Genomic DNA, 13,380 nt, shown 5'->3' on the forward strand with positions numbered 1-13,380 from the left:
GTTGTATACTTGTAGTGGTGGGTTGTATACTTGTTGTAGTGGTGGGTTGTATACTTGTAGTGGTGGGTTTATACTTGTAGTGGTGGTTGTATACTTGTAGTGGTGGGTTGTATACTTGTAGTGGGGGTGTTATATTGTATGGTGGGTTGTATACTTGTAGTGGTGGGTTGTATACTTGTAGTGGTGGGTTGTATACTTGTAGTGGTGGGTTGTATACTTGTAGTGGTGGGTTGTATACTTGTAGTGGTGGGTTGTATACTTGTAGTGGTGGGTTGTATACTTGTAGTGGTGGGTTGTATACTTGTAGTGGTGGGTTGTATACTTGTAGTGGTGGGTTGTATACTTGTAGTGGGTTGTATACTTGTAGTGGTGGGTTGTATACTTGTAGTGGTGGGTTGTATACTTGTAGTGGTGGGTTGTATACTTGTAGTGGTGGGTTGTATACTTGTAGTGGTGGGTTGTATACTTGTAGTGGTGGGTTGTATACTTGTAGTGTGTGGGTTGTATACTTGTAGTGGTGGGTTGTATACTTGTAGTGGTGGGTTGTATACTTGTAGTGGTGGGTTGTATACTTGTAGTGGTGGGTTGTATACTTGTAGTGGTGGGTTGTATACTTGTAGTGGTGTTGTGGGTGGTTGTATACTTGTAGTGGTGGGTTGTATACTTGTAGTGGTAGGGTTGTTATACTTGTAGTGGTGGGTTGTATACTTGTAGTGGTGGGTTGTATACTTGTAGTGGTGGGTTGTATACTTGTAGTGGTGGGTTGTATACTTGTAGTGGTGGGTTGTATACTTGTAGTGGTGGGTTGTATACTTGTAGTGGTGGGTTGTATACTTGTAGTGGTGGGTTGTATACTTGTAGTGGTGGGTTGTATACTTTAGTGTGTGGGTTGTATACTTGTAGTGGTGGGTTGTATACTTGTGGTGGGTGGGTATACTTGTAGTGGGTGGGTTGTATACTTGTAGTGGTGGGTGTATATTGTAGTTGGTGTGGGTTGTATACTTGTAGTGGTGGGTTGTATACTTGTATGTGGGTTGTTTATTGTAGTTTGTATACTTGTAGTTGTGGGTTTTATATTTGTAGTGGTAATGGTTGAAACAGCATATTGCAGAAAAAGACTGATTACCACTATTTCGGTTATTTTAGGGACTGAAATCAAATTGATTATAAAATGTTACAAGCATGATAGTTTAAGGTATGATATTTCTTTCTTAATGTTTACCTTTCGATGTTTCGTACGTGATTTATTTGTAATGTGAAATGAAAACCTTAGTATTCGTATACTTTATACGTGATTTCGCTCTGGTACAAATATGATTGTGAATCTAATTGTTATGTAGAGCATATTTTCAAGAAAAATAAAACATTTTACAAAACAAGGAAAACAACAGTTTGTGAAAACTACATAGAAAATAATCCAAATACCTAAAAAAAATCTAATATACACAATGTTCAGTATACTCGTATTAATTGGAAGTCTACAATACCTATACTGCCTTTGTTAGTTTAAAACGCCTAGAGCTAAATCATGTATATATATATTAAAAGTCGCTTTGCCTTTTATTTGATAATTGTTACAGGTTCATTGGAAATTGTTATAATAGACACCTTCAATACACGGCCACCTGTCCTAAGCGGCCAGTGGCAGTTTTATGGAATTAGCAGTCATCATTCATTCTGATCGTTATTTTTGCTGCCGTTTTTTTAAAACAACTATTGATCACGTGGCCATTCTTCGAGTTGATTAAATCGTGTTTTTGTTTTAACAGTTAAACTTTACATGTAAGTACTTCCGATCCGTGGTTATGTGGAAGCGCGCTCTCACCTCGTAACATGGCGACAGTAGATACTTCCTACGGCTCGCTCTCACTACAATAAAACAATAAAGGCAGAGTTAGAAGTTTTAAAACAATCATTTTAAAACTGTGCCCCTTAAATGTCGGTATACAGTAACATGCCAAAATACTCAGTCATTTTTTCTTTCTTATATTTGATTTCACTTTCTTTAATCAATTTCCACTGGATAGTTTCTCATTTAAATTTCATCACGACGTAGCAAACATTTTACAGATTCATTAATTTCTATAATTTGGCATTGCTGTTTGCAACAGATAATTCATGTTACATGTTTACGTGGTAATATGAAATAAGAAAAACAAAACCGACGACCTATTTGTATTACACTACACGTAGTCATTTATTTCACAAAATAGAGAAATAAAGCATATTATTGATCAATATATCTATAATTTATAATGTCATGGAACCCTTATATAAATAAATCTATAAGGTTGAATCGAGTCAAAATACATATTCTAAAATGTGTCACTGTACATTAACACAACAGTTCACAATAGTGTGCTTTCTGCTCCTGGAATATGTTTGATACATGAAATGATGATAATCTTACAAAACAAGATGCAAGCCTATGATGATGACAATTAATGTAACGCTAATGTTTGTGTTGTGTTGCTTGTAATAGAGTTCCTTTTATTTTCCAGTATGCTGATAGCGACACCAAACAGAATATCACACCCGGTCATATTACACTGACAACGGGCAACTCATTCCTTGGATACTGAAATTGACTTTTACAGTATCTGCGGCAATGCGACAATCCTTTGTATTTTCTGGCTATAGCAGATCCATATTAGGATGGTTTGTAATATAAATTATAAAACAGTATTCATGGCTTTAAATGAAAGTACAGATTTAGATGAACAACCCAAATGGCAATAATAAAGCTCAATCATATTATTTGAGCACCTTTTGTTTGGGAACGTTTGCTAATGCGTAATAGTGGTGTTGTATTCGATAATTAATATAAACTTTTCCTTTCAATAATTGTTTAAAATACGCACAAAGCGATTTCATTGTTTCTCCATCGCATTTAGCATTCAGGAGAAGAGAAGAGGCGCTGTGCAGTGAAAATGAAAGAAAATTGCAAAGATGACTTCTCCCGTTCTAACACATAAAGGGACAATTCAGTCTAAGAGTACATTACAATATGCACATATTTCGGAAACAAACCATTTCTAATAGAAATTAAATAAGGTAGTTTTATGGTGATATGCCAGAAAAGCCCACTGTAGTGAAATGTATGTGAAATATTTACTGTCCGCCATAACACATATTAAAACAGCAGTCGGATGTTTTGTATGCCGAATCATGGCCCTTGACAGTGTAGTAAATAATCTTACTAAAATACAGATCCTTTATTTTCACTACGTTTGATAAGAATATCTGACAACATCCCATCAAGGGTCACGTTCTGGTGACCTTTGGAAAATGGCCAATCAAATTGATGCTGCCAGAATCTTGACTGGGGACGAAATAGCTTTAAAAGGCTGTCCTAATTATTTTCGTGTACGTAGTCATTTCGACCAAAGAGCACAACAAAGCGAAATGTATATGTATACTGCGATGAAATGGCATTACCAATTGACGTAGCAAGGTGTAGAAAATGTATTTGATCTGAAGTACACGTGGTAAAAGGTCATCCGAACATTACACCTTATGGAATATTGTCAGATCCTCTATTGAACGGAGGGGTTATAAGAATCTGTAGTTAAATCAGATTGTGTTGTATAGAAAAGTTTGCTTGGAACTACTCAAATCGCTCTTACAGTAGTGTGTTAACCTTATCAGATACATGTCCTTGTCTAAAAATAATTTCATCATCTCCTCAGTGGTTTTGTTATATGTTTCACAGGGAATGTAGAACAATACATTTATGTCATATTTACCTTCGTTGTTATTTAACAGAATTAGTCTCACTGAATTGTCCCTAAAAAGTTATATGTGCCATAACGTGATGAACATTTTAACATTAAACTTTTTCTTTAAAACTCGATTGGCAATTACCAGGTTGGATGAATTAAGCTGTGAAAATCATTCAAATGGACAAACAAGCATGTATGATACCTTGTGAACGTACATTATAACACAGAATATATGCACTTGTTTTTTATGCCTTATGTACATTGTATGTTTAGATGGAAATGCCTGCATAAATCACTTTACAATTACTAATAACTTTTGTGATATATAAAATGGAAGTGTAGACCACAACCTGGCTCCATGGTCTCACCATACGTATCCATTTCATGAAAAATTGGCACCATGGAGTTCCGCGCCCCAATCGACGAAATTTTCTTGTGATTGCTGTTGAAAAGGGCTGCTATCATCTTATTGACAACACTTTGTATAGTTGTGCAGGGTGATTTTGGAAAAAAATATCGCTCTTTCTACAGTACTAACCGTTTTTATGAAGACGTGCTGGAAATTTTAATTTTAACCGCTAAATCTATGTGGGATAGGATTTTTGTCTCGGTGAGCTTTCCACCCTTCATGTGTATAACGTGACGCTACCCAAATTGGAAACTTTTTGAAGATAATTGTAAAAAAAAATTTAACGTGTGCATGAATCCAGATTTTTCTCTTTACTTTCCACAAATAGATGCGTTCAGTTTTAATTTCCTGATTTGTTTACTTATCAGCAGTGCATATATTTTGAAATAGAGAGCTTGAAGCATGTCCTGTTTAGCCCCGTGTTTCAGCAAGTTCCAGTACCCAAAATGCAACACCTCCTAAATATAGTTTATTTAAAAAATGTACAGATATCATAAAAAATGTCATTCAAGAAAAGTTCAAACATTTTTTTTAGTTTATTTAAGTCACATACCTGTCAAAAATATCCCATTGTGCATTTGTTTTTCTTTTTTTTAAATATATAGTGTTTTTTTTTTGTTGTCGCATGACTTCGTTTCCCGGATTTTTCCACAATTTCGTTTTTAAATACAGATAAAAAGCAACTGGTAAGAAAATGACATCTAATAATTGTCACAGTAACTATTCAGCACCTTAATTTTTGTTCAGGACAGTTATTGGTAGTTTTGATTGTAAACTGAAAATTCTGTATCACATATTTTAAAAGTGTCCCATTTTGGGTAGCGTTCCATTTTGGGTAGTGTCACGTTAGTACTATGTAGAATACGAATTTTATTGATTTTTGATCTAGAATGTCTAAAATAGTCTATGGACACTTTGGTTGATCCATTTTGATATAAACTGTATCTACTTATTCTCAGATCCATTTTACTGATAACAGACAAAACAGCTGTCCAATTCCTTGACGGTCGAGCGTAAAGCAGAATGAACTCCATACGCCATGATTATAGGCTGTGGTATGTCGCAGTAACGCATTAATATCCATCCAACCAACATACAGGGGCAAGTATTTTGTGGTGGCAACAAAGCGGTGTCACAACAGAAATCACAATATATTTATAATGAAATTAAAGAAACACAATCATTAGTTCGACTTTTACGACCACTCCCTTAGGCGTCAGTTATATTTCTCACGCCTTATCTGGAGAAACATAAAATCACTTCCAAGACGAAACCTATCACCTCGGGAAATATCACACCTTCGGATAAAAAAAAACTCCCTATCACACTGTCACCGGGCCATAAATACATAATATAGATTCATATTAACCAGGTGCACAACACAATTCTGTCACTTCAAAAATTGTTTACTACTGTCTATAACAGGTATTTTTAAACCCTACACATTTAATACAGTTTTAACCTGTAATGTAGATGGTGGTTGTAAATTTTATGATTCAGATATGACATATAAGGACGCATTTCAAACAAACGCTGGTAGTACATTATTTTGATATTTTATTCAATAGTAATAAATATTTATGAGGTATACAAACATTTGATCAACGTCGTTATGTTCAGGTGTACCTAAGAAGTTATATTATCACAATCTAAAACATAGAATAACACCCGAAAGCCGTTTTCTCCAATAATTAATGAAATCAGAAAATAGTGTTGGTTTCCTAGATCTTTCTTATTATTCCATTTGTACCATCCATTTTAATAACGCGATATCAGTTTACAAAGTTGAAACAAAACTTGTATAATTAAGATTAATTACAACCGCCTTGGCATGTCGGCATTGTCTGTCTTTACTCTGTAACTGAAATTGTATTTGGAGCTTTTAACTACCTCGTTGTGATCATGATATAAAGGTCTTTATACTCTTGAAATAAAATTTAGCTTGACGACATAAAACATGATTTTGATACCGTTTTTGACACAAAAGGAAAACTGTCACACATCTTTACTGGGCTACTGTATTTTTGCAATAACACAGGCCACTGGGACCTTTTGATTTTTTAATCGTTTTATAACGATTGGGTTCGTGGACAGATTTATATTGTTCGTGAAAAACAAAATGTATTTGTTGGTTTGTTTGTTTTCGCGCACGAATGGTGTTGACTTTCATTAAAGATATCTCATTCTTATTATTCTAACCTCTAAACAATCTGAGACATGATATCAGATGTTTTGTATGATCGGGTGATATGTTTGAATATGTTCATAGAATGGTAGGTAAGCAATATTACAAGTATCTAGTCTGTCGATATACCAGATAATAGTTACAAAGTTATGAGTTTGTGGGTTTTATTAGTTATCGTCCCATAACAGCCAGGGGCATGTAAGGACGTGCCAGGTTTGTTGGTGTAGGAAAGCCGGAGTACCCGGAGAAAACCCTCAAACTATATAATAAATTAGCTGATATACACTAAACCCGAAGTTGTGTTGATGTAACTAACATACGTTTATTTCTTTATTACTATAGACTAAACATATGATGAACTTAGCCAATATGAAACTTGCTTGAAGACTTAGCTAAAAATGTATTATACATTTAACTTACATATAAAAGCAGCACAAATGGCTAACTGTTCGTTATCATACTTATTATACAGTTTGGGCATTTAACGTAAGTCCGCATACACTTTACTTAAATACAAATACACTTAGTCTACACACATAGCTTACATACACTTAGTCTACACACATAGCTTACATACACTTAGTCTACACACATAGCTTACATACACTTAGTCTACACACATAGCTTATATACACTTAGTCTACACACATAGCTTATATACACTTAGTCTATACACATAGCTTATATACACTTAGTCTACACACATAGCTTATATACACTTAGTCTACACACATAGTTTATATACACTTAGTCTAGTCACATAGCTTATATACACTTAGTCTACACACATAGCTTATATACACTAAGTCTACACACATAGTTTATATACACTTAGTCTACACACATAGCTTATATGCACTTAGTCTATACACATAGCTTATATACACTTAGTCTACACACATAGTTTATATACACTTAGTCTACACACATAGCTTATATACACTTAGTCTACACACATAGCTTATATACACTTAGTCTACACACATAGCTTACATAGTGTAAGTTTAGTCTTCATAGACGTAGTACATGCATTTAACTATACCTAGTTTCATAAACTCAAATCCTACATACATGGATTACAAACTTAGTTGCATTAAAACGTGATCATAAAGCACAGCAAGGCAGTATGTTAAATTACATGAGAAAACATAACCTGAATGATTTTTACAGAAAATTCAGAAAAAGAAATAAGGGTGTTAAATGTAATCTGGACGAACATGCTTTTTACGAATATTTTCATGAATTATCTTCCACTGCACCTCAAGAGAATGAAATGGTAACTGACTTTATACACGATTATGATACATGTAATAATATTTCTAATTCAGTTTTTAATGAATTAGATGCCGATATTACTGAGAAGGAGATACTTAAAGCTATTAACATATGAATTTAGAAAAAAAATGTGACGAATGTAAATACATTGCAAGGTGAGATGTCTCTTTACACTAATTACATGTACGTGTACGCTGCGAGTATGTTGTGTGTCTGTACATATTGTATTGTTTTTCCTGTTTTCACAGTATATATATGCACTGTACTGATAAAACAATTGGTTTAAAGTGATAAAGAACTGAACTGAACTGAACTGAAGTTTTGACTTAGGTATTTTTTGTCTCATCACCCTTATTTGATTTACACTTAGCCGACATAGCCTTAGCTTATACCCACCTATTTTCACACAGCCCATAAAAAGTATTTTCTTTTTAATGAAGTGTGACGGAATTAAGATTTTGATCATCATCTTTATTAAAGATGTTAATAATAAACTCTAAAAGTGGTTATGTAGAAAAGATGTTTATATGAAGTTAAAATGATATACCGCAATTTTTGTTCGACAAATAGCCTATACCATTAAATGATGAAATATATATACATGAATGTTTTAGTAAATAAAACAATAAAATAAAATATATAACTCACCCTTGCAGATATTTCCCGTTTTGATCAACGTTTGTTTAAAAAAAGTGTCAGAAGTCCTTTTTTGGATCACATTTCCTGTAATGTAACACAAATAATTCCGTTTTCACTAAAGTTTTAAATTAATGTTTTTACAAATTTTCTTATGATCCTGACGATCGGAAAGTACTTAAAGTATAGAATATTTATCTCGAGAAAAGGGGGCGTGCTATTACATACTTAATGACGTCACCAAAATAAATAATACTTGAATAAAAAAACTATTATCACGTGATCTGAGAAGTGTGATTAGCTTTAAAGATAGGGGATTTAGACAACACAAAATCATCGTAAAATAAAGAACTGGCTTATATAAAAATAACTACTTTAATGAACTCACCAACCATATATTAAATAGAGGTTACACAACTAGTTGTTGTTGGATATGGAATTTATTCCACACGAGTGAGATATTTTTTTAAAGTTACAAAAGACATGAGCTTTCTGCTTTCACATACTGGACGCTTTCCAACTGCAGTCTTGACGTCAATGCAAGCCGCAATCACAACTCACAACATAGCATGGCGTCACTCTATTATTTATGACGTTGTTATGACGTGACACTAAGAAATAAGTTGTTCGGTCAAAGTTCACCTTGTCAGCCAATCAGAATGCGCACAGAGTTTATACCACGTGTGGTATATGCAAATTGTTAATCAACAGCTGCATCGTTTATTTTATATCCAGAGAGTTGTGGAAGAAGACCACTTTCTCCTTGTTTCCAATTGTAACATAATTTGTTTTTATATGTAAAAGTCATTATTTTTTCTTGGATGGTCTTCTCATGCAGGTTTGACTGTAAATAGAATTTTTCATGTAAAGTTAATAACATTTCTGTATTCATTAATAACAATGAAAACATAGTCCGTTCAATAGTAAAATATATGTTCCTTTCACATAAAATGCTAACGATAACCTTCACACATATATAAAACGGTCGATACCAGAATACCATCGAGAAATGAGGTATGTGGATTTGTGTTTGAAGATACATTTACTCTCCAGTTTTACACGTCTCTTAATATCAGAGAAGTAATCTGATTAAAATACAGAATCTTATTATCACTATTTTTGATAAGAGGATCTGCCAACACCCCATTGGGGTCACGTCCAGGTGACCTTTGGCAATGGCCTATTACATTGCTGCTACCAGAATCTTGACTTGGACAAACTGCTTAAAAGGCTGCTATAAATTTCGTGTACGTAGTCACCTCGCCCAAAGAGCACAGCAAATTTAACTTTATCCTGCAACTGTCCCACAAACTGACCGATAACTACTGCCGGATAAACTTGTGCTTTATCCGTCAATACGATATGCTTTATCCGTCAATACGATCACGTGAATTTGTTCCATATCTGACGGAACTTTTTCTAACTTGACCCAGAACTTGAACCTTCCGGTGAATGAAACGTCATTCAGTCCCGCTAAAACGTGACGTCACATTCATCGAAATGACGTCATTTTTACGATATCGGAAATCTCGTATGGCGGTGTCGTCTTTTTTTTGGCTCATGACAAAGGTATGTATTGTTAAGTAATTCTTTAATGGGTATTGGTTGTTATTTGAGTATTTTCATTTCCTTTCAGTGATATATCACCCTGAATAGAATTACGGTTACTGTTTGTGAATGCGCTTATTTATTTCCCACGGCAGTAAAAAGGAGTACACTCTCATTCGGTTAAGTGAATGAATCTTTACCTCCGCATCAAAAAAGCGTCTCGCTTCGAGCGAAACAAAGTAAGGAACTGTCAATTTGCTTTCGTTTTGAAAGCCATAATGGTTGCAGGATAAACAGAATACACGGTTAGTATCTTACAATACAAGTTTTATTTTGGTGCTCGACACGGAAAGCCGAGATAACTCGGCAAAGCCTCGTCATCTCGACTTTCCTAAGTCTCGCACCAAAATAAACCTTGTATTGTAAGATACTAACCGTGTATTCTCTATGTATATGTATAATAGGACGAAATAACGTTTTCAGTTAATGTAGCAAGTTACAGAAAATGCATTTATTTGAAGTAAAGTTGGTAAAAAGGTCATTTGAACATGACCCCTTATGGGATGTTGTCAGACCATGTTGAATTTACCGCTGTCCAGTTGCCATTCATACTCCCATAATAACCAACTGAATGTAGTACAATACTTATATTTACATCTGATAACACTTGTATGATCAATGAGATTTTTTCATCTATAATGAATAAATGAATAAATAATTCATTACTTAGATAGTCCTTTTCTGTGATCACTAGGACGACAAATGTGACGTCACTATGATAAGAAGATGACAGTTCATGCACTGGTGAATGCCATCTGCGTTTAGTAAGGTTATATGTATATAGTGGGGTTGTAATGAAAATGTAAATATGTTTTCAACATATGACAGGTTACTGATCACTTCCATGTTTACTGATATTCTCTGCTGCGGTTTTGCAAATAAGTATATTTTCACATAAGAAACATATATAAGATGTATTGTTAGAAAACATTATTAGACCAATATTGTAACCAAAGGATAATATCGATTTTCTCTCGATAATACGACATTCTTAATCTAATTTACATGTTGACCAAACTGTGGAAGGGTGTCAGTTAAAGTGAACAGTCGGGCAAGGATGGCTAATGTCGGTAAAAATGATGTGAATGTATCCAGTATATTTTCTTATGAAATAGAAAAATAAAATCTCCTGTCAAAATCTGTCTGCTAACGAAGAAATTAATATAAAGTACATGAATCCTAAAACGTCCTCCCAGCTGACTATGTCCGTGGTTACATTTCCGCGCAGCCTCGCTTTCAGTGCTTTCAACTTTTCTTTATTTCAATGGTCAGAACTGGGAAACGTAAGCAGAACTTGACCGTCGTTTTAATATGTGAGAACTTTCGGAAGGCCAATGAACGCATTTAGACTGGATTTCTTTGTCCGACTATTCACTTTAAATGTTTCTAGAGTTTTGTTGATTAATGGTCTTATGGTCTGAGATTGTTCTGCTGATAAACACGTTTTACACAGTGTATTCTGTATAACCAATCTAGTTATGCCCTTGGGTTACAGTTGATATTTATAAATATATCCTAGACATAATAGATCGTTATATCAATGATATTCCATCATGATCAAAATAGCTATTGTAACGTGCCGAGGATGTGGCCAAAGGAGAGGATAGCCATTCAAGAATGGACAGGCTCAACGTTGTTCCTCCACACAGACACAAAAGCGAGCTATGGACTACGCGGCTGAAGTACATATCCATGTGTCGTCACTCTATTTAAAGATGCTCCACCGCTGACAGAGCAAAAACGATACATATTGTATGAACAAAAATGGCGTTTACTCGTGTATATATATGTCTAATTAACACACAAAATAATATAAGATCATTTAGTTTGCTTTTAGTGCATGCGCAATCAGTACTTCATTCCATATATGACATAGTGCCACGGAATTTTTTCGGGATACAAATATTTATTTTTAATATTTTTATCTTGAAGTAAAATGAGAAGCTCAAACTTTTCAATAGTGGTAATGGTGTAAAGTAAGTAACTTTTGTAACCAAAGAAAAATAGGAATTCGTCTATTCATGTTTTTGATGGAGAAAAATACCATTCGTCAGCGGTGGAACATCTTTAAAATGCCCAAAAATGCAACAATACAAAATATTAAAAATTGGATGTTAATTAATACGATATAGCAGTCATGATTACATAGATAAAACATTACTCGTGCAAGCTCAAAGTATTAATTCATTGCTAAAACATATACAGTGAAAACAGTCTTAGTGATCACCTCGATATAAATATTAACCCGCGTAATAATACCACTTTTTCAGGATCCCAAATGATTAATGTCAACACTGACACTGTGTACATGTATATAGACCACTTTACTATAAAAAACAACATTTGTTTTCTTAGTTGGTCTTTTGATAATATGTGGTGAAAACTCCGCTGGAATTTTTGAAACATATTTTGACTTTGTGGTTGAAATTCTCCGCAATATAACTTGTTATAGTTATGTGATTTAAGTGTCTTTTTGTGTTCATTTAAGATTTAACGAAAGTGGTCGACGAGTTTCATAATATGCCAATTGAAATGTACACCCATTCAAGATCCTATATCTATATATTCATTTTCACAAAACACTTTGTTTTATTTTAAAGAAGTCGTTGCCTATCCTTGATACGATAAGACTTATTATCCAGCGACTACATGTATACGTTTCCTGTAATTCCAAAGAGAAACAAAAACTACATGTTCTGACTAAATCCTTTATAACGAGATAGCCTGAGTAGATATGGTACCCGAACTGTGAACTGTACACAAAAGGCCCTTCCCGTTTGATATGTGTGCATTATAAGTATTGGCGTTATCTTAAGTATTACACTAACGATAACTGGAGACGCATAGACTTATGAAAGACAAGTACATATTTGTATACTAACCTGATGGATATTAAACGCACAAGAGCCTTATGATAATGTAAACCTAACCATCATAAATTCAAGATGAAACACACATACAATTCATAATAAAATGCAGATCATTTTCAATATGCTGTTCTAAATAATTTCGTGAATTATTTTTTAAAAATGGCCATAGTGTTAATCAATTATATTAATCACCATCATAAGAATAGTCATATCAAAAACACTTGCTAATTATAAACTAATATTCTTTCGCGGCAATTAAATTTTGCGATTTCCATTTTAAGACACAATCGCGGATCTTGAAGATAAACAATCGTAAATTCACTTTGATCGCGAAAGACAGTTGGTTTGATTTGTCGGTAAACTATATCTATACTTAATGTTTGAAGTGTAAACTTACATAGGAAAACTTACCAAACCTGTGATTTCTAATAAAAGTATCATGATGTCAAATTCTGGTCTTAATCTGGTCCAAATGTTGCTTGTGTAGACGAGTGGAGAAAGAAAAGATGTAAGGTTCGTTGTGAATGGTAGTCGCCTGACAAAACGTAAATTTGTGAACTAAACTATTTATAATGACAAAATTGAAGGTCGCAATACTAAAACACAATAAATGATGTTTACTGAGTACTCACGCCAAGCCACCCTACTGTTGTGGAGACTGCCTCTGTGAGAATA

General features: G+C 34.0%; 1 long non-coding RNA gene across 1 annotated transcript; it reads right to left on the reverse strand.

Moving 5' to 3' along the window:
- Window positions 1-1,046: 1,046 nt before the first annotated feature.
- On the reverse strand, window positions 1,047-8,458 carry LOC138310617 (uncharacterized). The gene is made up of 3 exons (XR_011206460.1): window positions 8,240-8,458; window positions 1,826-1,869; window positions 1,047-1,149 (listed from the first exon to the last, which is right to left on the reverse strand). It is a non-coding gene; the product is annotated as an uncharacterized lncRNA (long non-coding RNA).
- Window positions 8,459-13,380: the final 4,922 nt, after the last annotated feature.

This window comes from Argopecten irradians, chromosome 16, assembly GCF_041381155.1.
Source record: "Argopecten irradians isolate NY chromosome 16, Ai_NY, whole genome shotgun sequence".
NCBI lineage: Eukaryota > Metazoa > Mollusca > Bivalvia > Pectinida > Pectinidae > Argopecten > Argopecten irradians.